Genomic DNA, 27411 nt, shown 5'->3' on the forward strand with positions numbered 1-27411 from the left:
CTGCCCTGGCAAAGGAAAATACTACAAAGACTCACTTCCTCAAAATGGGCACATTAGACTCAAGAGGCCTTCATGTACGTCTCTTCTCAGGGACATTGAAGTGCCACACAATGTTTTCACGTAAAATCTTTCATGTATTAATCTCAAAAAGTAACATACACCAGCTCTATCTCACTATTGGGTATATGCCCTTAACATTTCCGCCATGAAAAATCATTTTGGGGTCATTTTGGAAGGTTTTCTGGTGAGTCCGTAAAAATGGCGTAAAACGCGGACAAAATTGTTCACAGCTGTGACTTTTCAGTGATAAATGCTTCAAGGGGTCTTCCCCATGCTGTTGCCATGTCATTTGAGCACTCTTCTGAGACTTTTTTGACATTTTTAGGGTTTCTCCATACTGCCGGGGGGTCATTTCACAAAAATACTCGGGTCTCCCATAGGATAACATTGGGCTCGTTGCTCGGGCCGAGTACACGAGTATCTTGGGAGGCTCGGCCCGAGCTTCGAGCACCCGAGCTTTTTAGTACTCGCTCATCACTAATATATATATATATATATATATATATATATATATATATATATATATATATATATATATATATATATATATATAATTAAAGTTCCAAGGGGAGTAAGCTACATATAAGTTCCATATAAAATATATCTAAATGGGGAAAATTTAAAAATTTAAGGTTAATAACATTCACAGATATCATATTAAGGGGGGCCTGTGAAGGTAGCCTGGGTTACAGGTTGTTTGTTCAAACGTAATAAGATTATCTGTGTATGTAAATAATCGAAATATAGATGGCATTGCATAATTATCTGTGTGTCTATATGACAATTGCGCAGACGCCATAATATGATTCTAAGCTATATGGTCAAGAAAGAGTTAACCAAGGACAAATGTACAAACAATGAACAGAGAAGGTATTCATGATTATCATTGGTTTCACACAAAGAGAGAATGTATTATCCATGGGATGAAATGTGGGTTTCTATGTCTCTATGCACCTACCTGTAATGTTTTAATGTTTGAGAAAAGACAGATTGATATTTTTGTACATGTCTGAAGGTTGAAATGTAATACTAAAATCTGAGCTATAGAATATACGAACCAAACGCAAGCCTGAGCTCAAAGAACATGTCCTGTGTTCATTGATTATTGAGTCTCATAATATCTGCGCAGATACCTAATTTGGCCGCATGCCTCTGGTGCCCTGAACAAAGACTCCATTAGCAGTGTTACCCAAATTTCTGCCTTGACAGCTGTGGACTGCTATTTTTAGGCAGGGGGGCCCAATTACCTTAGGCTTCCCCAGCCTAAGATTACCAGCCCTCAGCTGTCTGCTTTATATTGGTTATTTATCAAATTTTGGAGGGGAACTGCATGCCATTTTTTAAGGGTTCTTATTTAAATAATCAAAAAAATCCACATGAAGTCCCTCGTATTTTGATACACAGCCAAGATAATGTGCCCAGCTGGGGCTGCAGCCTGCAACCGTATGTTTTATTTGCATTAGTATCAATCTACAGGGGACCTTATGTCATTTTTTAAAATTATTTATTTATTTTTACACTCCATGTCCTGCCACAGACAGCTACTGTGAGGGCAATCAAACACATATGTCATAACGCTGTCAGTCTGACTGCAGCCAATCATGGATGCTGTCACAGAGAGTGTGCAGGAAGCTGGGAATATGCATGAGATATAATCAGTGAACCCAGAAGTAGTGTAACAGCCATGGGGAAACTCGGTGAGTGTAATATTCCTGCTTTAATTCATGAATACTCTTACAATATTATTCCAAGAAACCAAATGTGCATCAGAAAAGCATCCAGGTGTATTCCCCATGCATTTACCATTCAGTTTTAGCATTTTTCCATCCTTGGGACCAATTTTACAGCCCACCTAGACCTACTTCCAAGGTCCTTCAGAAAATTATTCGAGTTTCTCATTGACTTCTAAAACTTACCTCAAAAATAAGGAATCATGAATGCCAAACGATGTGATGAATTCTTTGCTATATTTTCTTTATTTAGGCCAAGTCTACGCGTTTCAAAGGCATGTCCGCCTTCTTCATCAGGACAAAGGAAAAAACAGCATGATCTTTGTCCTGATGAAGAAGGCGGACATGCCTTTGAAACGCGTAGACTTGGCCTAAATAAAGAAAATATAGCAAAGAATTCATCACATCGTTTGGCTTCATGGTTTTAGCGCAGTGTTAAACCCGACTTTCTTATCCATTCATGATTCCCTGTTGCATCATCGGGGCTGCTGCTTGACCATTTTCTGCATACATAGGAGTTGTGCCTGTCACAACTTCCATAGGTGAGCACCTGTTTTCATTTTCTAAGCCTGCATTGTTTGCCAGATAAGACCCTATGTGCGCTTTTCTCTCCACAGCATTTTGATTCTCAAAAATAAGGAAACATCCATAGAAAATAAACTGATTTGACAGATGTGAATGCAATTTTAAACAAGCTATGTGGATACAAGAGAAACTGTGGAAAAGAAGTACAAATAGGGTCTTACTTGGGTGTACACCAGGTTATACAAAGGTAATGAACTCACCTAAGAGGGTTGTGGTAGTAACAACAACACCTGTAATTACATAGCAGATATGGCGCACAGCCCCGAATGGAGACAATATATGGAATATGGAGGAAAGTCAGGTTTATGCCACGCTAACACCACGATGCAAAGTTGATTAATTCAAGTCTTTTTATTCTTGTACAGGTCTACGCGTTTGAGAGATTTCAATCTCCTTCATCAGGACAATCAAGAGAAAATGAACAATTTGCAATGCCAGAGGCAAAGCCTGTATATATACCCATGTGGAAATACGTCACAGGACCGCCTACTGTATTTAAATCTTGGTGGGTTCCCCGACATTTACAAAAAACGACATAACAGGCTAAAAAATAAACATACAAAATCCAATTTACAATATCTGAAATAGAAAACATTTAAACTTCAAACAATTGTGTATCCGAAAAAGAAGAATTTGAGTTATTATCTGGAATAAAAAGAAAAAATGTGTGTATATATATATATATATATTTATATATATATATATATATATATGTAGAGAGGGTTACGAACCCAGGAGTGAGGTGTAATTATGTTGTAATTATGTGTCACACACTGAAGGATATATCCACCGTCCTATAGTGGACACATGGCAATGGGGAGAGAAGAAGTGAAAGGGTTAATAGTTGATGCAAATAATAATATTGAAGTGAATAATTAAAGTGTTTCAAACATATTTTCATTATAGAATTATTTGTTTCTGAAAATGTGTGTAATAAAAGTGATATGATCAATAATCACTTTTTCCATAGCCTTAGGTCACAGTTCTCCAGACGTTTTTCATTTTAATTGAGTATTTTATTTCTTTTGAGGAACCTTGTACAATATTCAACCACAACCATATTTGCAAAACTGCCATGCCAGGTACGAGGAAGTACCAACCGCATGGCAAAAGGGAATTGAAGGGAAGCCCTATGTCTAGTGAAAGGGAGGATTATAACCCCTGACCAATCCTACTGCTAGTTCCTGGGGTCCTTCACCACCCTAGATAGGTTCCAAACCTATGCGCCAAGCTGGATACCTGTCCCTAGGTATCCCTACTGCTGGAACTTGGGGTCGTTAACCAGCCTAGATAGGTTCCGCACCTATGCACCGAGCTGGATACCTTACCCTAGGTATCCCTACTGTTGAGACCTAAATAGAGTACAGACGGGATGAGCTCTTCGTCAACCCCACTAAACAACTATAGAAGACACAAGAAGGACACACAGAGGGAAAAAGCATGAACTACTTTAAATAGATATCACATTCCAGACATCTCAGGATATATTGAAACAAGAGAGAACGTAATGAAGAACAGATCTGTACATTTAGTGCTAAGAGACAATGTACACAAATCAGGTAAGGACAGTCATCGCTATCCTCCAGGCTCTTCTGTCTTGTTTAAGCCATTGGATAAATACATAAGGATCCTAAAGAAATTATTTTTTAACTTGGGTGTTACATAGATCAAAAAAATTGAATGTAATGTTATAATAGTGGTCCATGACAAAGAAAACACAATAAAACTCAAGAAGTAATAGTACCTTTCGGTTAATCCGATGACGATAACGCATAATGCAAAGGTAAAGATGGTGCCAGTGGTATACGTAATGATCCGATAATAGACATCCAGAGAGCCAGTTCCTTTTCCATTACATTTCATCTGCTTGATGTGAAAGTACAGAGAGATCATAAGAAGCACTGACAACAGCAACAATATCAGCAACGGCCCAAGAATACCAGCAAAGAACAGGCCAAACACTGCACCAAGTGGTTGATCTAAATTTCCATGTGTTGAGTTCACAGAAACATGGTGAATATCTGAAACAAAAAGAACTAAATATATCATTGAGGTTTGAGCTAAAGAAACAAGAAAACAAGACAAAATAAAGAATAGGATCCTTTCCGAAATAATCCTCCGAAACCATAAAAAGACGACACTGCGAAAGTTTGAGATCTTCACATAAAAAACAACGCAGAGTAGAGTGGACAACCAGATGTTGGAATACATAGAGGAGTAACAAATTATTCGGAAAGCCAAATAACATATGGGAGAGCACATTGCACAGAATAACTCCAAGAAAAGACACTGCTGAAGAGCAGATTGTAAAATGGTCCTGGAAATCATGATGGAGGTGATGACTTGGTCAGATGGGGTCATGGTTCTTCCACTTCTCCAGTCAGTGAGATTGACAGATATGATGAACAGGTGGGTCATTAGTCCAACTATGAAGGCAATTTCTGTTGTAACAACCAGACTGGTGTGTAGTATAGCATGTTCTCGCTCTATGTAAGACTCCATCTCCTCTGGGTATTAGTGATCTGCTCTAATAGAAGGTGATACTGGTTATGATGACTAGTTTGGGGAGTGATCTGTTTGTCTCTCTGAAAAATGCAAATCATAATGCAAACAGCTTTATGGAAACCAAGAACATATGATTCACTACTCAGTATTGTATATTGATATCACAAAATGACTTGACTGCTCCCTTTTAATCAAATTTATTAAAATGGTTGTCTACCTTTAAGTACTTTTTTCCATAATTGCACATATTCTGGGATTAAAATTAATTTTTGTTTGTGGATGTCTTAATATTACACATTTTGCATATTGCACAAGTTTATATTCATAAATTCTTTGATTCCCAGCAGATTTCCTGAAGATGGTTTGTGGTCAAAATGCAACTAAGAGGAGTTCATAAAAAAGTGCTAAAACATTTATAACTCTCCTGTCATAGTCAGATTGAACTCACTGAGGAAATCTTTGTTAATTAATTCTGCAGCCAGCCACATTTAGCGCAGTACAGAGTGTTATGGATATGATTATATGAAGATACCCAAAATTCAAGACAAGATGGTGCTTGCACCCATATTAGCATTCATAGAAAGAAATTGGCGATCCTCCTGATTGTCGGGATCGGGGAGACTGGCCCCATCATTTTGTAAAGATCGGGATCGAGATAACACGGTCTTGCGTCCAAATCACCGATCTTTGACTTTACAGTTATGGGATGGGGGGGTCTGTAAAATAAAGAACATAATAATAAACATTGTCATTATACTTTCAGGTCCCATGACACGTCCTGAAGACTCCCACCACTTTTTGTTCCGAGTCCGATCATTGCTGTGCCGCCCAGTAACCCAGGACCTCTGTGATGTCATTGTATGTGACCAGTCACGTGTGAATGTTGTATTACCTCTGTGGTTACAGATCGGTCATATGGCTATGACATCATGCTAGGTCCTGTCAGTGCATCTGGCTGGTATGCGGTGCTCGCCCAAGCATCTCAGTTATCAGTATACTCGGCGAACGCCGCATACCGGCGAGATGCTCAGACACATTCTTGGCTCCCCGTCCCTGCATGTCGGCGCTGTTAACAGAGTCAGCCAACATGCAACGATTAGCTGCCACAGCCAGTGAATAGTGGCGTCGGGAATCTGGTCATCAGAGATCACCGTTGCTATAGTAACCCGTCCGTCAGGTTAGTATGGCAATGGTGGCAACGATGACAAAACTGCTTACCAACCCGCAGCCTCTGCTGACTCATTGAGTGACTAGATAGCATGGGTAGGAGTAGCATTCTTCCTCCCCAATGCTTTGAGATATAGCAGAGCTGCATAGGTTGAAGAAGACAGAAGACCAGGATCGTGGAGGGGGGAGAGGGAGTAATAAAGACGGAGTCCCTAAGTGTGTCTGATTATTCTTTTCTAATAAAGTATTTTTTCTCTGTGTGGTGTCTTTTTTTTAACTATTTATTGGAGATTCTTAATGGCCTGGTTAAACTTGGCCTGACATTAAAAATCTCTGGCTTAATATCAGCAAAGCTGGTATTAACCCTATATTACCCAGTTTACCACCTAGCACCAGGGCTGCTGAAAAAGTTGAATACAGCACCAGAAGATGGTGCTTCTATGAAAGTGCCATTTTCTGGAGCGGCTATGGACTGCAATTCGCAGTAGGGGGGCCCAGAAAGCTTGGGCCATCCTGCGCTACGGATTCCAATCCCCAGCTGCCTAGTTGTTCCTGGCTGGACATGAAATTCAAGAAATAATTAAAAAAAGGGCTTCCATATATTTTTGGTTCCCAGCTGGGTACAAATAGGCAGCTAGGGTTGAGGGCAGCCGGTACCTGCCTGCTGTACCTGGCTAGCATACAAAAATATGGCGAAGTCCACATCATTTTTTCTTTTTAGTTTTTGGGAAAAAAACAGAAAAAAAGGCTTCCCTGGATTTTCCATTGTCAGTGAAGGTAACAGCAAGCACTGGGGGTTAGCAGTCAGTAGCTGCTTGGATTACCTTTAGCAATAGGAAATGCAGCGGGAGCCCACACATTTTTTTTATTATTATTTTTTTAAATAACTAAAAAAAGAAAATGTGCTTTCCGGTATTTTGATTGCCAGCCAAGGTAAAACCAGGCAGATGGGGGTGGCAGCCTGTTGCCATCCGCTTTTATGTGCGCTAAGAATCAAAAATACATCGGAGCGCCACGTCATTTTTTAAAATTATCTATTTATTTTTATACAACTATATATTGTGTGTGTATATATATATATATATATATATATATATATATATATATAAATATATAGATAGCTAGATAGATTATTTATATATATATATATATTTATATATATATATATATATATATATATATATATATATATACAGCTCTGGCAAAAATTAAGAGACCACTGCAAAATTGTCAGTCTTTCTGATTTTTCTCTTTATATTTTTGAGTACAATGCAAATTGTTATTTTATTCTATAAACTACTGCCAACATGTCTCCGAATTTCCAAGCAATACATTTTGTATTCATTTTCTGCAAATACTAGTTTATAGAATAAAAGAGTAATTTACATTTTACTCAAAAATGTAAAGAGAAAAATCAGAAAAGCTGAAAATGTTGCAGTAGTCTCTTAATTTTTTCCAGAGCTGTGTGTATATATATATATATATATATATATATATATATATATATATATATATATATCACACATTATATAGTTGTATAAAAATAAATGACAAATTTTAAAAAATTCCGTAGCGCTTCACAGTATTTTTGATTCTCAGCGGCAGATAAAGCAGACCGCTATGGGCTGCCACAACCATCTGCCTGGCTTTACCTACCTGGCGATCAAAATACAGGGAGGCCCACTAATTTTTTTTCATTTAAAAAAATTATTAAAAACAAATGCATGTGCTCCCGCTGTATTTTGATCACCAGTCAGGTAAAGCCAGGCAGCTGGGAGCTGAGATTATCGGCAGGCAGCAGTCGCCCCTGGAAATGGTGCATTGTTTCTTAGCGCCATTATCAGGCGCTTTACCCGACTCGTCCAGTGGCCCTGATGGCGGTGGCATGCTGGGTAATAAAGGGGTTAATACCAGCTTTGTATTCTCAGATGGTACTGAGCCTGAAATTAATGGTGTCACGCCAAATTAGACATGGCCACCATGAATTTCTATTAAATAGTAAAAAACCATTACTTTGAGCAAAGATGGAGCTGCAGCTGTACATTACCTTGGCCAAAAACTACTACTCTGGCAGGACACAGCTAAGCCCTTACTAGGTGGAGGCATCACAGGTGCAGGAAGAGCAAATCACACACACGCTTCCAAAACATCGAGGGGGCGATTTCTGGATGGTAAAACTGCTGCACACTGATGGTTGCATAGAGCGCTGTTCACATTTGCAGATGCAAAAAAAAACACAACACAGAGAAAAATATTTTTATTAGAAACAAAACAATAAAAACATTTAGAGACTTCACCTTTATTATAAAAAAAGTCCTTAGTCCGACGTAATCCACAGGTAGAGAGCATTGTCAGCTTCAACCCTTTGTACAGACACAGTCTATACACAGTGAGAAGCACAGAGAGCCAAGTCAGCTCTGCTACAGCACTCTGTACAGAGCAAGCAGCAGCCCGACAGTGAGGGGATGATCCCACTTGCATCTCACATCACCCCGCACGGTCTGATCTCCGGACAGGAGCGCATCAGCTGCATGGAAATACATGCAGCTGACCGCTCCTGTGGGATGATTGTGCGCTGTGATGCGACACTTGCACAGTGACAATGAAAGTTCAGTTACCAGGACCTTCGATGACGTCATGTGACTAGTCTGTAAGCCAATCAACATTCACACCAGATGGTCAGATCCTATGACGTCATTGAAGGTCTTGCAAGTCACTGCTGGTTACCGGCGGCACAGAAATTATCGGACTCAGGAGCAGGAGTGGCCGAGAATCTGCAGGACGCGTCGTGGGACCTGTAAGTATAATGACAATGTTTTTAATAATGTGCTTTTTTTTTTTTTACAGATCCTAGGCCCGATCTGTAACACAAGCTTCCCAGTAAAGCTCGTGGTCGGGATCGTGTATATGATCACTATGTGATCGGTACAATCCCCGATCTTTACAGATCGGTATCACCCATCCCTATTCACAGACACTTAAGAGACACCTAAGAGACACATAAAGACTGGACGTTTTCCTGTCAATTTAGCTTTGAAATCAACGAATGAAGAATTATGTGTCTTACTTCTTCTTTACGCGTACTAGAAAAAGTATATTTTTAAGAACTGGTAGGAAATATTGGGAAATGGGTCTCACCTATTTCCTAACATTTCTTTTTCTGATGCTTAGTGCTGCTTGAAATTTATGATATGATAAAGAATTGCACCCTTTGCAAGGATTCCAAAACTTTCCCAAGAGACCATTATGAAAGCATTAAACTTCCATAAAATAAACTGTCTTTTTCCTGCTTTGATCAGAGCTCTTTTGATTATTGTTCACTGTATGGATATTTTCGCATGCATACAGATATTTGACTCATAATTTATACTACAGACAATTAAGACGGTTTATGCACATTTGAATTGTATTCCCCAAATCATTTGGTACCCAACGTGGGGCTAGGACAAGACATCCAAATGACAAGAGCTTCAACATTGCCTCCATTTCCCAAAATGGACTCCATATGTGGGAGGAGATTGCCCAACTCCATAAAAAGAGGTAAGAAAATTCTTTATCTTGCCTCTTAAAACTCTCCTGTGTCTCAAGTTGGGAAGGAACTGTCGGCTGCCAGACTCTCGGACACCTGATGACCGATTCCTGACAAGTCCTAGCCTGAACCCGGTCATAACTTTAATTCTCTGTATTAAATGCTGTGGATATATCCGTCTGTGGAAAGCACTGTTGTTTTTCTGGATTGCTAAACCGCTGCAGTGTGTGACTGAGAAGGAGAGGTGTTAGTTGTTGATTGAATGTGATGCAGTCATTTCACTCTGGTTCCAACCTGTAATACGGTTGATGATTTTTGTTTCTCACCACTGCCTAACTAATGCTTGGTGTCCCAGTTGTAGTGGTGGAAGTATTTTTTAAATAGTCCGCGGTAAAGGGGAAAATAGGATTATTGATTGTGATTTCTTCACCTCCCTCCTATGAAGTATCTGCAGTGCAAACAGTAAGTGGAATTTGCTATTTGTTATGAACCGGCGCCTGTTGCGCCCAGGCGCCGGCTGCCGTTCTTGGCCGTGCCTCGGGTGGTCCAGTTGGCTGTTCCTTCCACCACGTCTAAGTGTGGAGAGGCGGCTAGTGCGCATGCGTGCGCCGATTTACCCCAGCCAGAGTTTAAGCCCGGTGTTTTGCCTAGTGAGAATGCTCAGCCTGTTTGTGTTATGTCTAAGACTAAGTCCTCAGTTCAGGCTACTGAGCATGCTCAAACTGATAGTCTGCTTTCTAAGCCTGTGGCTCAGGCTACTGAGCATGCTCAGGCACTTAGTGCATCAGAGGCTAGGTCCGGTAAGGACCTCACTGAGCATGTCCGTGAGGTGGCAGGCCCTGATAGGGCAGAGGGTGTCAGGTGTCCTGATGACGTGGCAACTCCGGACTGGCTCGCAGAGGCCCACCCCTATGATCTGGCACCTCAGTATTGGTCGTCAGACGATGACTGGTGAAGTGTTTAGGGCGTGGCTGCCATGAGGTCATCAATGACGTGGCGGTTCCGGATAGGTCGCATGTGACGTCACTGATGACATGGCACTCTGCTATTGGACCTTGGTGGTTCCACCCTGGGTTTGGGGCGGACCCAGGTTATAAAAGGGGCTGGAGACAACATGGAGGTGCGCAGTCTTCACTTTTGCTCAGTCAGAGCACACCTCCATGTTAGAGCTTCATTGCGGCATAAGCCTATGTTGGGAAGCGGTAGGTAGGGTTAGACGAACGGTGCCTGTCACGCCAAGATTCGTGGCTCGGCACATCAGGGTAAGGCGCTGTGCTTCCCTCCTGCCGTTCCAGTCTTGCTATAGCAGCCCAGTGGCGTTACCTGGGCTGCGGCTGCTGTGCTTCCTGTCCGATTGTGCCCCCTACGCACAAAGGACAACGCACCTGCTGCACCACCTGTCTGATTGTGCCCCCTACGCACACGGACAACGCACCTGCTGCGCCACCTGTCCGATTGTGCCCCCTATGCACACGAACAACGCACCTGCTGCGCCACCTGTCCGGTTGTGCCCCCTACGCGCACGGACAGCGTACTCCAGGACCCCTGTGGAGTTAACAGGGTGTTCCTTATTTTCCTCGGCTTCCCGGTCAACGCTATTGGTGTACCCATCTGGCCTGACGTGTCCTACACACACGTGGCCAGTCGAGAGGTGGCCAGAAACGCTAATCGGAGGACCGCTCGGCCTGACGTGTCCTACACACGTGGCCGACAGGGCGCTTTCGTGGCGGTCTTCCGGTCAACGCTACCTGGTTACCACCTGGCCTGACGTGTTTCCTGCACACGTGGTTGGTGTAGCGCTAGGTGCACCAAAACGCTAATCGGGTTGTCGTCCGGTCTGACGTGTCCCAACACACGTGACCGGTTCCCAGAGTTCCTGGGTTATCTCAGAGCAGTCCAGCTCTATAGTCTCCGCCTAACCCTCAGGTGCCAGCAGCTCCTTTGTCATCTGGAGCACGGTGGGCCCCGACTGGCGATTAGGATATATACCCCCTGGTCCTAATCTGCCGGTCCCCCCGTAACAGTAAGACTGCGCCAGGGTCTGGCTGGCATGGCGGAGATAGAGCAGCTACGTCAGTTCATGCTGCAGCTTGATGCCAGAGTGAGGGCTCTGGAGAAGTCTGCTCTTGCTGCTGATATGGATGATGTGGTGGCTCAAGCGGCTGCAATGGTGTCAGTCACCAAGCCTACTCCAACCCTCCCTCACCTCTCGCTGCCCAACAAGTTTACGGGGAACAGCAAGGCATGTAGCGGATTCGTGAACCAGTGCTCAGTCCATCTAGAGCTGTTGGCTGCACGGTTTCCTACAGAGAGGTCGAAGGTGGGGTTTATCATCTCCTTGCTCTCTGATAGAGCACTGGAGTGGGCTACACCTTTGTGGGAGAGGAATAACCCCGTAGTACAGGACTCTAAGGAGTTTTTAGAGTCCTTGCGTCAAGTGTTCCTGGGGCCTCAGGTCACTCACGACTCGGCCCTACAGCTACTGACTTTGGAGCAGGGGCGTACCTCCTCAAGTCAATATGCTGTGAGTTTCAGGACACTTGCTGCAGAACTGGGGTGGTCAGAGAGGACTCTCATTCCACTATTCTGGAGGGGATTAGCCTCGCACGTGAAGGACGCATTAGCGTCGCATGAGGTACCAACTACCCTTGAGGGCCTCATGTCTCTGGCTACCCGCATTGACCTGCAGACCTCCGAACGTCAGCTGGAGCGCAGGTCAGAGGGTCGTTCAGCCACTGTAGTGGTCTCTCCTACTGCACCTCCCTTAGAGGACATCTCTGTCCCTATGGACATCGCTAGGGTTGGTGTTGCTAGGTCTTCGAGTCGCAAGGGCATTTCCTGTTTCGCTTGTGGGCAGTATGGTCATTATGCCAACCGTTGCCCAAAGCGTCAGGGTAAGAGACCGCGATTGGTGACCATAGCTGAAGGTAGACTGGACTCTGCGTCATCCATTAGGGTGACGTTTCCCGCGTCAATTTCCTTTAAGGGGTCAACATGGTCCACAAGGGCAAGTGTGGACACAGGTGCTGGGGATAGTTTCATCTCCTCCTCTTTTGCCCGGCGGCATGCCATCCCACTGGTGCAAATGCCAAGGCCAGTGAGAGTCCGTGTATTGGATGGGTCCTTGTTGCCCAAGGTAATTCACCAGCGGACAGTGCCCATTACCCTTGCCATGTCATCTGGGCATAGAGAGACCATTTCATTTCTGGTTCTCCCTAAGGGTGCAGATGATATTCTGCTGGGTATTCCTTGGTTGAAGCAACATTCCCCACATATCGACTGGTCGTCTGGGGTGATTACGCAGTGGAGCGAGTCTTGTAGCTTCCACTGCATGTCTCCATCTTCTGCCCGTCGCTCAGTGGTATCTGTGGCTACTATAGACCATTCGAGTGGGAGGGCCGCTAGAGGGGGGGGTACTGTTACGAACCGGCGCCGACATAGCCGCAAGCAGCCTGCTGCGGTTCCTGTTGCGCCCAGGCGCCGGCTGCCGTTCTTGGCCGTGCCTCGGGTGGTCCAGTTGGCTGTTCCTTCCACCACATCTAAGTGTGGAGAGGCAGCTAGTGCGCATGCATGCGCCGATTTACCCCAGCCAGAGTTTAAGCCCGGTGTTTTGCCTAGTGAGCATGCTCAGCCTGTTTGTGTTATGTCTAAGACTAAGTCCTCAGTTCTGGCTACTGAGCATGCTCAGGCACTTAGTGCATCAGAGGCTAGGTCCGGTAAGGACCTCACTGAGCATGTCCGTGAGGTGGCAGGCCCTGATAGGGCAGAGGGTGTCAGGTGTCCTGATGACGTGGCAACTCCGGACTGGCTCGCAGAGGCCCGCCCCTATGATCTGGCACCTCAGTATTGGTCGTCAGACGATGACTGGTGAAGTGTTTGGGACGTGGCTGCCATGAGGTCATCAATGACGTGGCGGTTCCGGATAGGTCGCATGTGACGTCACTGATGACATGGCACTCTGCTATTGGACCTTGGTGGTTCCACCCTGGGTTTGGGGCGGACCCAGGTTATAAAAGGGGCTGGAGACAACATGGAGGTGCGCAGTCTTCACTTTTGCTCAGTCAGAGCACACCTGCATGTTAGAGCTTCATTGCGGCATAAGCCTATGTTGGGAAGCGGTAGGTAGGGTTAGGCGAACGGTGCCTGTCACGCCAAGATTCGTGGCTCGGCACATCAGGGTCAGGCGCGGTGCTTCCCTCCTGCCGTTCCAGTCTTGCTATAGCAGCCCAGTGGCGTTAACTGGGCTGCGGCTGCTGTGCTTCCTGTCCGATTGTGCCCCCTACGCACACGGACAACGCACCTGCTGCACCACCTGTCTGATTGTGCCCCCTACGCTCACGGACAACGCACCTGCTGCGCCACCTGTCCGATTGTGCCCCCTACGCACACGGACAACGCACCTGCTGCGCCACCTGTCCGGTTCTGCCCCCTACGCGCACGGACAGCGTACTCCAGGACCCCTGTGGAGTTAACAGGGTGTTCCTTATTTTCCTCGGCTTCCCGGTCAACGCTATTGGTGTACCCATCTGGCCTGACGTGTCCTACACACACGTGGCCAGTCGAGAGGTGGCCAGAAACGCTAATCAGAGGACCGCTCGGCCTGACGTGTCCTACACACGTGGCCGACAGGGCGCTTTCGTTTCCTCTTCCAGTCAACGCTACCTGGTTACCACCCGGCCTGACGTGTTTCCTGCACACGTGGTTGGTGTAGCGCTAGGTGCACCAAAACGCTAATCGGGTTGTCGTCCGGTCTGACGTGTCCCAACACACGTGACCGGTTCCCAGAGTTCCTGGGTTATCTCAGAGCAGTCCAGCTCTATAGTCTCCGCCTAACCCTCAGGTGCCAGCAGCTCCTTTGTCATCTGGAGCACGGTGGGCCCCGACTGGCGATTAGGATATATACCCCCTGGTCCTAATCTGCCGGTCCCCCCGTAACACTATTACTGTGCACGTTTCCAAAAAGAAAAGTGTTTATATCGAACATTCATGCTAGCATAGCTTCACCGGACCCTGCGGGATTGTAGTTGAGTGAATTTGAGTGCAGACATCTTTATAGCCCAGTGAGTATTGTTGTGTTCCACTGTAGAAGGAATCAAGGAAAGCCTGAGAGGTACATTGAAATTGCAAAGAGAGGTGTTGGCTTTGGGATTTGTAGACCTGTGAAATGGGTTCAAATCAGTCAGCAACTAGCAAGTTTAGCTCAAAAGAGTTAAGCGGGCTTTACACGCTGCGACATCGCTAGCATTTGCTGGCAATGTCAAGTGCGATAGCACCCGCCCCCGTCTTTCTGCCGATATGTGGTTATCGCTGCCAGAGCGAACATTATTGCTACGGCAGCGTCACACGCACATACCTGCTCTGCGACGTCGCTCTGGCCGGCGAACCGCCTCCCTTCTAAGGGGGCGGTTTGTTTGGCGTCACAGCGACATCACATGGCAGGGGTCCAATAGAAGCGGAGGGGCGGAGATGAGCGGGACGTAACATCCCGCTCACCTCCTTCCTTCTGCATTGCCGGTAGAGGCAGGTAAGGAGATGTTTGTCGCTCCTGCGGTGTCACACACAGCGATGTGTGGTGCTGCAGGAACGAGGAACAACATCACTAATAAGCAGAAAAAGATTTTTTGTTTCAGGACAAACTCTCCGCGGCAAACGATTTTGACCGCTTTTGCGATCGTTTAAGGTCGCTCATAAGTGTCACACACTGCGATATCGTTAATGATGCCGGATGTGCGTCACAAACACCGTGACCCCGACGATAATTCATTAATGATATCGTAGCATGTAAAGCCCCCTTTAGTAAGTGAAAGAAAAGCAAAAGGCATGTAGAAAAGATGAAAGAGACTAGAAGAGAAGGAATGGAAGAATATGATATTGAACAAGAAGGGGCTTCTGTGGGGCAAAAAAAGGTCCTTCAGGATGCCGAGGCATGGTATTGAATGGCAAAAGAAGTTAAAAGATTAAGATGGATTGAGGAATGTGTTTCTGCATCTGGTGAATATATGAATAGTCTGCCCTCTGAGAAAACTGAGCTAGTGGAATTTTCCACTGTTAGGGTTCATTCACATGACCGTTCCGTTGTCCTGGTCAGCTCCTGTTTTTTTGCGGACCCACGGACAGGACCATCTTTTCAATGTCTTTTGTGTAGGATTAGATGGAACACGGTAGCACTTCCGTGTGCATCCGATCCTGCAAAAAAACACATTGGATGCCGTATGTCCGTTCCGTTATTATGGAACATGTCATATTCTGATCCGTAATAACGGACCGTGACTTAATGCAAGTCAATGGGCCCGCAAAATCCCCAGAAGCCACACGGAAGCTATTCCGTGTGACCTCCGTCGGGTGCCACTGCAGTCTGTGTCCTGCTCCCTGCCAGCCCCGTGGCTGCTCCAACTGCAGTGTCAGCATATGCCGGCACTGCAGTGTGTCCGTATATACCGGCACTTCCGTGTGACCTCCGTCGGGTGGCCCTGCAGTCTGTGTCCCACTCCCTGCCAGCCCCGCGGCTGCTCCAACTGCAGTGTTAGCATATGCCCGCACTGCAGTGTGTCCGCATGTGCCCAAACTACATTTTGTCCGCATGTGCCCGCACTACATTTTGTCAACATATACCCGCACTGCAGTGTGTCAACATATGCCAGCATTGCAGTGTGTCTGCATTTGCCAGCACAGCAGTGTGTCAGCATTTGCCAGCACAGCAGTGTATCCACATAGGCCCACACTGAAGTGTCATCATATGCCCGTGCTGCAGTGTGTCCGCATTTGGCCGCACAGCAGTGCGAGCATCCGCGGTGATGAAGAGTGTTGCCGTCAGGTTAATAAAGTTTATTACCTGCAGTGATGAACTCCTGCACTCTTGATGTCAGCGCTCGTCACTGACAGCTGCGTTCTCACACCTCCTCTCACGGGCGGGCTCGAGACTGTGACTAGCAGTGACATCACAGGCCGCTCGTGAGAAGTTATCTGAGAAGGCTGTGATCATTGAACTCTGTGACCAGAGCTGCTGTTAAGAGTGCAGAGGCTTCTATCACCACAGGAAATGTACCTCGCTAACCTCCTGAAGTCAGCGCTGGTCATGCCATGCAGTGACCTAGGCTGACCTCATGATGTTAGCTCAGGTCACTGCACTGCTCTCCCAGTCAATGGGGAACGTTTTGTTCTTCATTGACTGGGACAGTGAGTATGGATCGTCGTGAGACCCCCTTATTGTATTACACCGGACCCGGATTTGTTTTTTCTTTTCAATAAATTGTGAAAGAGGGAATGTTTTGGGGAGGGTTTTTTCAAATAAAAATTTGTTTGTTGTCTAATTTTTTTAAATTACTGACTGGGTTACTGATGTCGGGTATCTGATAGACGCTGTGACATCAATAACCCAAGGGCCTGATGCCAAGTGACATTACACATCTGGTATCAATCCCATATATTACCCCGTTTTTCACCGCACCAGGGCATCGGGTTGAGCTGGGGAAAAAGCACCAGGATTGGCACATCTAATGGATGTGCCACTTCTGGGGCAGCTGCGGCCTGCTATTTTTAGGCTGGGGAGGGTCCAAGAACCTCAGACCTCCATAGTCTGAGATTAAAAGACCACAGCTGTCCGCTTTACCTTGGCTGGTGATCCAATTTGGGGGGACCTCACGTTTTTAGTTTTAAATTATTTATTTACCATATTTTTCGGATTATAAGACGCACTTTTCCTCCCAAAAATTTAGGAGGAAAATGAGGGTTGCATCTTAAAATCCGAATATAGCTTTACCTGGGGGTCCTGTCTGTGCGGCGATCGGGCGGCCGGGTGCCTGTGGCTGCGTACAAGTGGCCGGGTACTTGTGCTTGTGTGCGGGTGACAGCCGGGTACCTGTGGCTGCGTGCAGGTGGCAGCCGGGTGCCTGTGCGGGCGGAAGTCAGGTGCCTGTGCCTCCGTGTGGGCAGCAGCCAGGTGCCTGCATGAGGTCAGCAGCCGGATGCCTGTCGGTGCCGGCTGCCTCTCTGTGCGTGTGGACAGGCATACTGCTGGCTTTCACTCTGTGCGTGCGGGTGACTGTGCAGCAGGTTTACCAGTGTGTCCGCAATCTCAGTTTCAAATGATGGTGCCGGGAGTGGCCGCGTGCGCAGATGGAGCTCTTGGATGAGAGCTCCATCTGCGCATGCGCCGCTCCAGACGCTGTCTTTTGAACTGGGACCGCGGACACTGGGACACTCACTGCACCGGCCTGCTGCACCACTCACCCGCCGCCACTGCTGACACCACTACTGACACACCGCGCCTGTCACCACGGACCCCGCCATGCCTGTGACCACGGACCCCGCCGCCCCTGTCACCATGGACCCCGCCGCACCTGTCACCACGGACCCCACCGCACCTGTCACCACGGACCGCGCCGCACCTGTCACCACGGACCCCGCCGCCACTGACCCGCCACCAGAACAACATCTGCCTCCTGTGACCCCAGCTTCACCACCACTGCTGCCTACCTCCAGTAGGAGAACACTGGAGTATAAGACGGACCCCTTTTTAATTTTTTTACCTTTTTTATGTCTAAATTTGGGGTGTGTCTTATAATCCGCTGCGTCTTATAAAGCGAAAAATACGATAATTTAAAATAACAGTGTGGAGTGCAATCTGTTTTGGATTACCAGCCAAGGTGACGCTGCCAGCTGTGGTCTGCAGGCTGCAGCCGTCTGCTTTACCCGACCTGGCTACAAAAAATAGGGCGGACCCCACATTGGGTTTTTTCATTATTTATTTATTTATTTATTTTTTGACTAAATACAAGGCTAAGCGCCCTTTAGTGCCATATGAAAGTATGAAAGGCACTAAAGGGTGCAAGATTACAAAATGCTTAGGAGTGGGACATTATATGTATTTCTCATCTATTATCTATCTATCTATCCCTCCATTCATTCATTCATTCATTCATTCCTCTATCTATCTATCTATCCATCTACCCCTCTATCTATCGCTCTGTCCCTCTATTATCTATCTGTCTCTCTATCTATCCCTCTATCTATCCATCTATCTATCCATCTATCTATCCATCTATCTATCTAGCTGCTTCCGTGTTTTGCGGTCCGCAAAAAAAATGGAAGGCTCACGGATGACACACGGCCCGTATACGGAAAGGAACGGATGTCACACGGATGCCACACGGATGCATCCCTGAAAAAAATGGACCAAGTTTTTCGGATGCCAAAAACAGAATAGTCATGTGAATGAGCCCTTAGACCCATGTGCAAGCATCACCCTTCACCCTATAACCCGTCTTCAGAGGGTTTGACTTGTGTAATATGTCTGACAAAAACTTCAGATTGGCATGAGACGTACTATCTGTGGAGCCCCTTGCCCACATAAACCCACTGCCCTATTCCCACTCTTTATGTTACTTCCCCTTTGGCAGCCATTTTAACTTAGCCAACACCTTCTTCCCCTTTGACAGTCATTTTAACTTAGCAAATTCTATTTCCCCTTTGATGGCCATTTTAGCCCTTACAGCTGGTCTGTTCACTGCCGAAGATGAGACATCTGAGCAGGCTGTAGTTGCAGGGGGAAAAGGTGACATAGCGTCCACACAGAAGATAGCAACATCCCCTATACAAATCCCAGCCAGACCCCCTCAGACGATCCCATGGTATGAAGAGAGGATGGGATAGGGCTCGGTTCAACCGCAATAAAATGGGTGCATGAAGTAAGTAAGCAATATAGAAAAAGATAACTCCAGAAAGTACAAATGAATATTTTGAAAATTTTTATTGATTTTTGATCATATGCAAAAAGTGTACCACAACCAAAAAAAGAGAGCAAAGCTAACATTTCGGCTTATTTTCAAGCATTTTTCAAGGTGCAGTTGAGAAGGGGATAGAAAGGATGGGTTCATCATCTCAGGAGGTGGAAATATGTAGGGCATAGCTACTCGTACATTATAAAAAAAAATCATAGCACTGCAGATAGGAGGGATGGGAGGAGTGAAGTGAGGAGACAGCCTGCTGAGTGTGCCTGCATGAAGTAGGACAGAGTTCTGTGGGCATCTGGCGGCTATGAGTGCAGTAGCATTACCGCTTAAAACGTTGGCTTTGCTCTCTTTTTTTAATTGTGGTACACTTTTTGCAGATGACCAAAAATCAATAAAAAATTTTAAACTATACATTTGAACTTTCTGTGTGCTGGAGTTAACCTATTCTAGATCCCATGGAATGGTCCCAGGCTCTCTCCTTCTATTCTACATCATGAGGTTACACATAGTCCTGATCTATTTGATAAGCCCCCCAACAAGGCCCTCCCAAATATATTACATGGAAGCCCCTGGAGGCTGCGGTTAGGTGAATAGGTTACCAGACCCAGACCTGCAGCCCATGCACTTTTATAGGAAAATGTGTTAAATACAGAAAACTCATTCTGCCACATATGAAGATTTGTACGGGCTCTCACAGATTAGAGCAGGAGATTCCTTCTAACCGGTAATGGAGCCAGATTTGCAACTAGAGTACGGGGTAACCTGGGAGTACTTACGAACCTGTGAGTGAAGGGTGCAGTTAAGTGGGCAGCTACATGAGTAAGCAAAGGAGCGACTGACACACCAGTGTGTTTCATTGCAGCACATGGTCCAGAAAAAAGAGGAGTCGGTGGAAAAGTTCTGTTCAGGTGAGAGTACAATGAGTCTTTTAACCCCTTCACGACCGGCCGATTTTTCGCTTTCCGTTTTTTTTTTTCGCCATTCTTTTTCTGAGAGACGTAACTTTTTTATTTTTCAGTCAATATGGTCATGTGAGGGCTCATTTTTTGCGGAACGAGCTGTACTTTTAAATGAAACCATCAGTTTTACCATATTGTGTACTAGAAAATGGCAAAAAAATTCCAAATGCTGAAAAATTGAAAAAAAAGTGCGATAGCACTATGGTTTTTGAGATATTTTATTCACTGTGTTCACTATATGGTAAAACTGATGTGTGGGTGTGATGCCTCAGGTCAGTGCGAGTTCGTAGACACCAAACATGTATAGGTTTACTTTTATATAAGGGGTTAAAAAAAAATCGGAAGTTTGTCCGAAAAAAGTGGCGCATGTTTTACGCCATATTCCGTGACCCGTAGCGTTCTCATTTTTTGGGATCTTAGGCTCAATGACGGCTTATTTTTTGCGTCTCGAGCTGACGTTTTTAACGGTACCATTTTTGCGCAGATGCTACGTTTTGATCGCCTCTTATTGCATTTTGCGCAAAAGTTGTGGCGACAAAAAAACGTCGTTTTGGCGTTTGGAATTTTTTTGCCGCTACGCCGTTTACTGATCAGATTAATTGATTTTATATTTTGATAGATCGGGCGTTTCTGAACGCGGCGATACCAAATGTGTGTATATTTTTTTATTTTTTTAACCCTTTAATTTTCAATGGGGCGAATGGGGGGTGATTTGAACTTTTAGGTTTTTTTGTTTTTTTTTAATTTTTTAAAACTTATTTTTTAACTTTTTTTTTTATTTTACTAGTCCCCCTAGGGGGCTATTGCGATCAGCATTCCGATCGCTCTGCAGTATCTGCTGATCACAGCTGGAAGGCTGTAAACAGCAGATACGCTGTCTTTCTCTTTTGCTGTGCCCCGGGCACAGCGAAAGTGAAACCAAGTCATGTGTAGTACAGGAGTCATCACATGACCCTGTGCTACCATGACAACTATCGGGACACGCGTCACGTGACTTCCGGTTTCGGGCGGTAAGTAAATGCTTACCGCAATCACGCTTATAATGGCGCTGTCATGTATTGACAGCGCCATATAAGGGGTTAATCGGCACGAGCAGATAACGATTCTGCTCGTGCCTAGCAGGCACACATCTCAGCTGTGAAAATCAGCTGAGATGTGTGCCGATCGCGGCATGCTGCCGCCGGAGGACCGCGGGCAGTAAGATTATGTCATTTAGGACGTAATTTTACGGCCCGCGGTCGTTAAGGGGTTAAGGTCTGACTGCTGTGTTCAAATTATATGTCATGGGTGCACTTCGAGAAAGGATAAAATAACGGACTACGAGTCAGTTATGTTCTTCTCTTATGACCGATGCCAGTGATTCTGTCTCAGTTTATTGTTCAGAAAACTTTATAGTTCTAGGGGAGTAAAGGGTGTGGACAAAATATAGTCCAATGACATATTGCAGGCTGGACTCAGGACGTATAGGAATTTGCATAGTCTCTACTGGATTGGTTGTTCCGAAATTTAGGAATTCCTCTGTTTCTCAACTTCTTGGGCGCTGTCCAGGATATAGGAGGCATCTTTAAGTTACATGTGCTGGTATATTGTATTAAGGAAAATCACTATATATTGTGATATAATCACTGGTACTGTGCTGAGAGGGTTAAGGTGTGTTACCTGGGCCGGCTCTGTTGTGGACAGCTAATGAGATAGGTGGGACGGCTGTTCACCATATCTCCACCTCGGGGTGTGGTCCCAGGAATGAAAGTCAGGCCTCTGGACACACCCATGGCCCTGCTCTGAGTTTCCTGTGCTGGATGAAGTAGCCGGGTGTGTTTGTGGGTGGAGGTAAGGAAACAGCATCTGAGAAGGCTCTGCAGGGACTTGTGGACTGAACATAACCTGAAGGGCTGAGGTGGTTTGGGAATGTACCTGTTTTCCTGCCTGTACATGCCATGTGATGTCCGTACCAGCGCGGTGCTTTATGAAGTGGAATAAAGCAGGCTGTGATCTTAAGAAACTGTGCCTCCTGTGTCTACCTGAAGCCCTTATGCTGAGCGAGTAACCCCCTATGTTGCAAGGTGCAACGTCACAATATATATATATATATCTATATATATATATATATATATATATATATATATATATACACGTGTGTGTGTGTGTGTGTGTATGTGTGTGTGTGTTAGTAAGAAACAAAAGCATTCATAAATATGTGTTAGGCTTCATCAACTAAACTATAAATTTGAGTCTATGAAATGGCTGAATTAAGTATTTTTGGTTACTTAATTCTTATCCTCAACAGTCCCCCCTAAAGACTTATTTCTGCCATTTCTGAATACTAAGGGTACTATATTCCCTTAGGAAGAGAGGGAGAGAATATCTGTGCAGAAGACCTGCTTAACTGAATGTTGAGGCATGGGCAGAGAGGGGAAAGGGTTTTCTTCACCGGTTTGAGACCAAGGACTCCTAGGCGAGTCCTCATCCTTTGTAGTTGGACTTTCCCATGTCTCAAGGTTCTCCAAGTCCTCTCTTTTACCTATTTTGGCAATGATGGTCTGAGACTGTACAGGTATTTTGGAAAGGATAAATATGAGCAGGACGCTCTGTGCAGCTGTGGTGGATCAACCCTTCTGCAATGTGAGGCGTGAATTGGCCTGCCTTTGAACTTCATCGAAGTTTCTGTGGTTGGGAGAAACTGGATCAGCTCATCTAGTCTTGACTCATGGCTCTTTCTCGCTTGTCCTTTTAGGATCAATCAGTCCCCTGACTGAAGACCATATACTACTAGCTCTAATTTAAAATCTGGAAAATACACCTGTTTATCACACTATTTAGTCAATCATTTAAAAAAATGTGCATGCCTTTGCTAAACCAAAAAATATCTTACATAAAGACCTGTTTATTACGAAAAGAAAACAAAACATACATTTGGTTCACAATTTGCCAGTTTCCACTTTTCTATAAAATATATACTTTTTTGTAAACCCATTTTTTACATACCACCTTCATGATATGCTTTTCAGCAATAACGTCATTTTCTGCACTGAAATGCCTCTGACTAAACCTGGAAAGAAATCTACATAAAATGCACAAACTTGCATAAAACTTGCTCATGATATACATCTATAATTCAGTCTGCAGTCTCTGAAATGGGTAGAGCAGGTGCAGGGTGTGTTTCTGCGGACTCTTTACAGTTTGTTTTTCCTCACATTGTTTAACGCACGTGTCTTACAAGACTGGGTGAGTCTGCCAACCTCAGTACTGAACACTGGTGTCACCAAAGCACATACTGAAATCTGTCTTACACAGATTTTAGTCCATAGATTACCTGGGCCATCAATGAGAAGAGATATCATGGCAGAGAAAGCTTACCACCCTTTATTCACAGACCTTCCTCAGTTAGCTGGCTCCCTGCCTCTCACACTCCATTACTTTTTGAACTGTTTGTTCCTGTAGGGATTTAAGAACACAAGGAGTGGCAGGTGTCACCAACGACATGACAGGTTCCACCGAGGTATGGTCGGTATTGGTGAAAGACTGTCAACTCTAGGCCCGTTCGCTACTTCTTTGCGGTTAAACCTGTGTGAGCATCTCCTCTGGCTCTATCACCGTCAACTAAGGTCTAGACTTTATCTTCAGTATACCTAGCTCATTTGACAACAGGAAAAATCTACAACCTACAACATACCTACAACATACACATTTAACCATCTTACCCACTCCTGTTCTACCCATCTAGAGAGGGCATTAATACGTCACTGCCTCCTGTACCAATTGGAGGGGAGGGAGTGGTTCAAATTTTGATTACCTCATGTTGTGTAAACCGTAGCATATCCAGTGTAGAATCGACCAGCATCTTGTTCCATCTATGAAAACAAAAAACTAAAAATATGCATTAGATCATTCTTATAACTTTAACTCTGACCATGATAGTTAGTGGTCATGTATACTTTAGATAATTGAAAATACTAAATAAATAAATAAACATTTAGGACAAGATTTTCCTATTTCAGTTAACATATATGCCTCATAGTAATTCAGTAAATATGACTTGCGGGGGAATGGACAGCTTCAGAACTTGTATAATATGTCTGCTGCGCCCTCTACTGCTGGAAAATATAATAGATGACTTTGACTTCTCTCCCCTTTTTTGTTTTTTTTTTGCTTTTGTGTACCAATCTGGTAAACTTCATAGTTTTTATGCTGCTATTCTCTAAAAGGAAAAATAAGACAGCAGGCAATATATTACTATAAAACTCAATTAAAACAAGCAATGGATATAACCCATACACTGCTGGGGAATTTTGAAACCTTACGATAGACAATACGGTTTGTATATACTGTATCTATAAAAGAAAGGAAAACCAATTAATAAAAAACTGGCAGTCTGTATGCAGAGCCACAAAATAAAAAAATATTGTCCAAATAAATCACCATAAAAAAACAAAAAACTAATTTGCATATCTCAAGAAATCTAATTTTCCCTGCAAAGTTAATTTAATCATTCGGGTATGAGCAGGAAACTGAAATGTGAAATCCTGAACTTAAAGGGTTAATCGAGCTCCCTTCTCTAGTTGGGAGGCGCAATATTCCATTCTCTCTTTTAGTAGAAGCCAGGGAGAAAGGGGGAAAAAAACCCCTCATCTTCTTCTGATTTTAAAGAAGACATAGCTTTGAAACTTTTAACTCTCCATAATACACATTTCTGTTGGATGTATTTTATATATATATATATATATATATATATATATATATATATATATATATATATATATATATATATATATACATAAATATATATATATATATATATATATATAGATGTGATACCTTCATGTATTTACCTGCCCCTATTCTTCTTTTTAATATCTAATGCTGCTTGTCTTTTAAAATACCAATTGTTTTGTGGGCAGTTGCATCTTTCTATTTACCAATTCTTTAAAAAATGTCACTTATTTATCTCTGGCTTGTATTTATTGGATAGCTGAGTAAGCAAATATGGTGGACCCGTGGAAGCCTAATCAACAGGCGAAATGGCCGTCGTCCCTGCATAGGAGCCGGCTCACAGGTTGTTTCCCAGCCTTTTACCCTGCACCTTTGAATAAGCAAGATATCCTGCACAGCGGAAGGAGTGCAGTCTTTTCTTCATACCTTGCCTCTCATGGATCCTTTCTTGTGACGAGCACCCTGCTTTGGATTAGGAGATCTGCAGCTGTCTTCCGGAACGTACGCGGTACCGAAGGACCATCCTTACCTTCTGAGTAAGCAAATATATTATGTTACACTTATTCAATCATTTGAATGGTTTATGGTGTTTATGCTAGAATCACTTCTTTCCCCCCCTAAAAAGGAACATTTTTTTTTAAAGGGGATGGGTTGAGAACTTTAGCAAAGAACCATTGAGAGGGGCCTGGCTAAGCTCGGTGTATACGAGGAGTGTCTACATTATTATGCATTTATGCGCTCTGCTATTGGCTACTATTCTATAAATGCCTATATTTATGGATGATTCCTATGCAGGACAAGGGATTCAAAATAACAAATTATGTACTTGTAAACTCTCAATTCTCACCAGGCAAAAAGAATCCCAAAAATCTTCCAATTATCAAAAAAAGTGCTTTAAGATACAAAACCTAGCACAATTACATGTATATTCAACACTCGGTCAAAACCTTTTTTTTTTTTTTTCTTCTTCTCCTTCTCCGGCTGCCCAGCCCCCCTTTCCAGATGTGAGGGCAGTGACGCTGCCTGTCTCGGCTTCAGCTCCTTTGTTAGAATGATCCATGTTACGAGCATTTTTGAAACTGCACTAAGGAGTGATAACTTTACATTCTCATCATGGATTCTTTACACTACCCATGTCCATCGTACTGGGCTGCAACTTTTTCTCCCGGAGGTACCAACAACTGTACACAACTTCTTACAATCCTTCAGCTCATGCAGGAAAAAACTATTTCTTCTGGAACAGAGTATACATAATGCTTTAATTGGACTGGACAGCTCCAATCAGAATCCTTTCCCACTTCACTGCGTACAAGGAGGACATTCTTATGACATCCAAAGTATGAATGCTATATACCATTCTTCATACGTTCCTTTCCTGCTTCCAAGCAACAGTGGCACGTGTATTAATACACAGGGGAATACGCTAATTCTAACACTATCGTTCACTTGAACCTCTCCCCCTCCTTGCCATGTAAAGTGAACACAATTCCCACATCCAACACATGGATACTAGTGATGAGCGAGTACTAAAAAGCTCGGGTGCTCGAAGCTCGGGCCGAGCCTCCCAAGATACTCGTGTACTCGGCCCGAGCAACGAGCCCAATGTTATCCTATGGGAGACCCGAATATTTTTGTGAAATGACCCGCCGGCAGCATGGAGAAACCCTAAAAATGTCACAAAAGTCTCAGAAGAGTGCTCAAATGACATGGCAACAGCATGGGGAAGACCCCTTGAAGCATTTATCACTGAAAAGTCACAGCTGTGAACAATTTTGTCCGCGTTTTACGCCATTTTTACGGACTCACCAGAAAACCTTCCAAAATGACCCCAAAATGATTTTTCATGGCGGAAATGTTAAGGGCACATACCCAATAGTGAGATAGAGCTGGTGTATGTTACTTTTTGAGATTAACACATGAAAGATTTTACGTGAAAACATTGTGTGGCACTCCGATGTCCCTGAGAAGAGACGTACATGAAGGCCTCTTGAGTCTAATGTGCCCATTTTGAGGAAGTGAGTCTTTGTAGTATTTTCCTTTGCCAGGGCAGTCCAAAATTGTGAGGTTCACCAATGCCCCTGCATACAGACGTGCATGAGGGCCTGTAAACCTGAAGTGCCCATTGTAAGGAAGTGGGTCTATTGTAGTATAGCCCTTAGGCAGGGCAGCCAAAAATTGGGAGGCTCCACATTGTCCCTGGATAGAGACGTGCATGATGGCCTGTAAACCTGAAGTGTCCATTGTCAGGAAGTGGGTGTATTATAGTATAGCCCTTAGGCAGGGCAGCCAAAAATTGGGAGGCTCCACATTGTCCCTGGATAGAGACGTGCATGATGGCCTGTAAACCTGAAGTGCCCATTGGAAGGAAGTGGGTCTATTGTAGTATAGCCCTTAGGCAGGGCAGCCAAAAATTGGGAGGCTCCACGTTGTCCCTG

The sequence above is a fragment of the Anomaloglossus baeobatrachus genome, chromosome 3 (assembly GCF_048569485.1).
Source record: "Anomaloglossus baeobatrachus isolate aAnoBae1 chromosome 3, aAnoBae1.hap1, whole genome shotgun sequence".
In the NCBI taxonomy this organism is placed as follows: Eukaryota; Metazoa; Chordata; class Amphibia; order Anura; family Aromobatidae; genus Anomaloglossus; species Anomaloglossus baeobatrachus.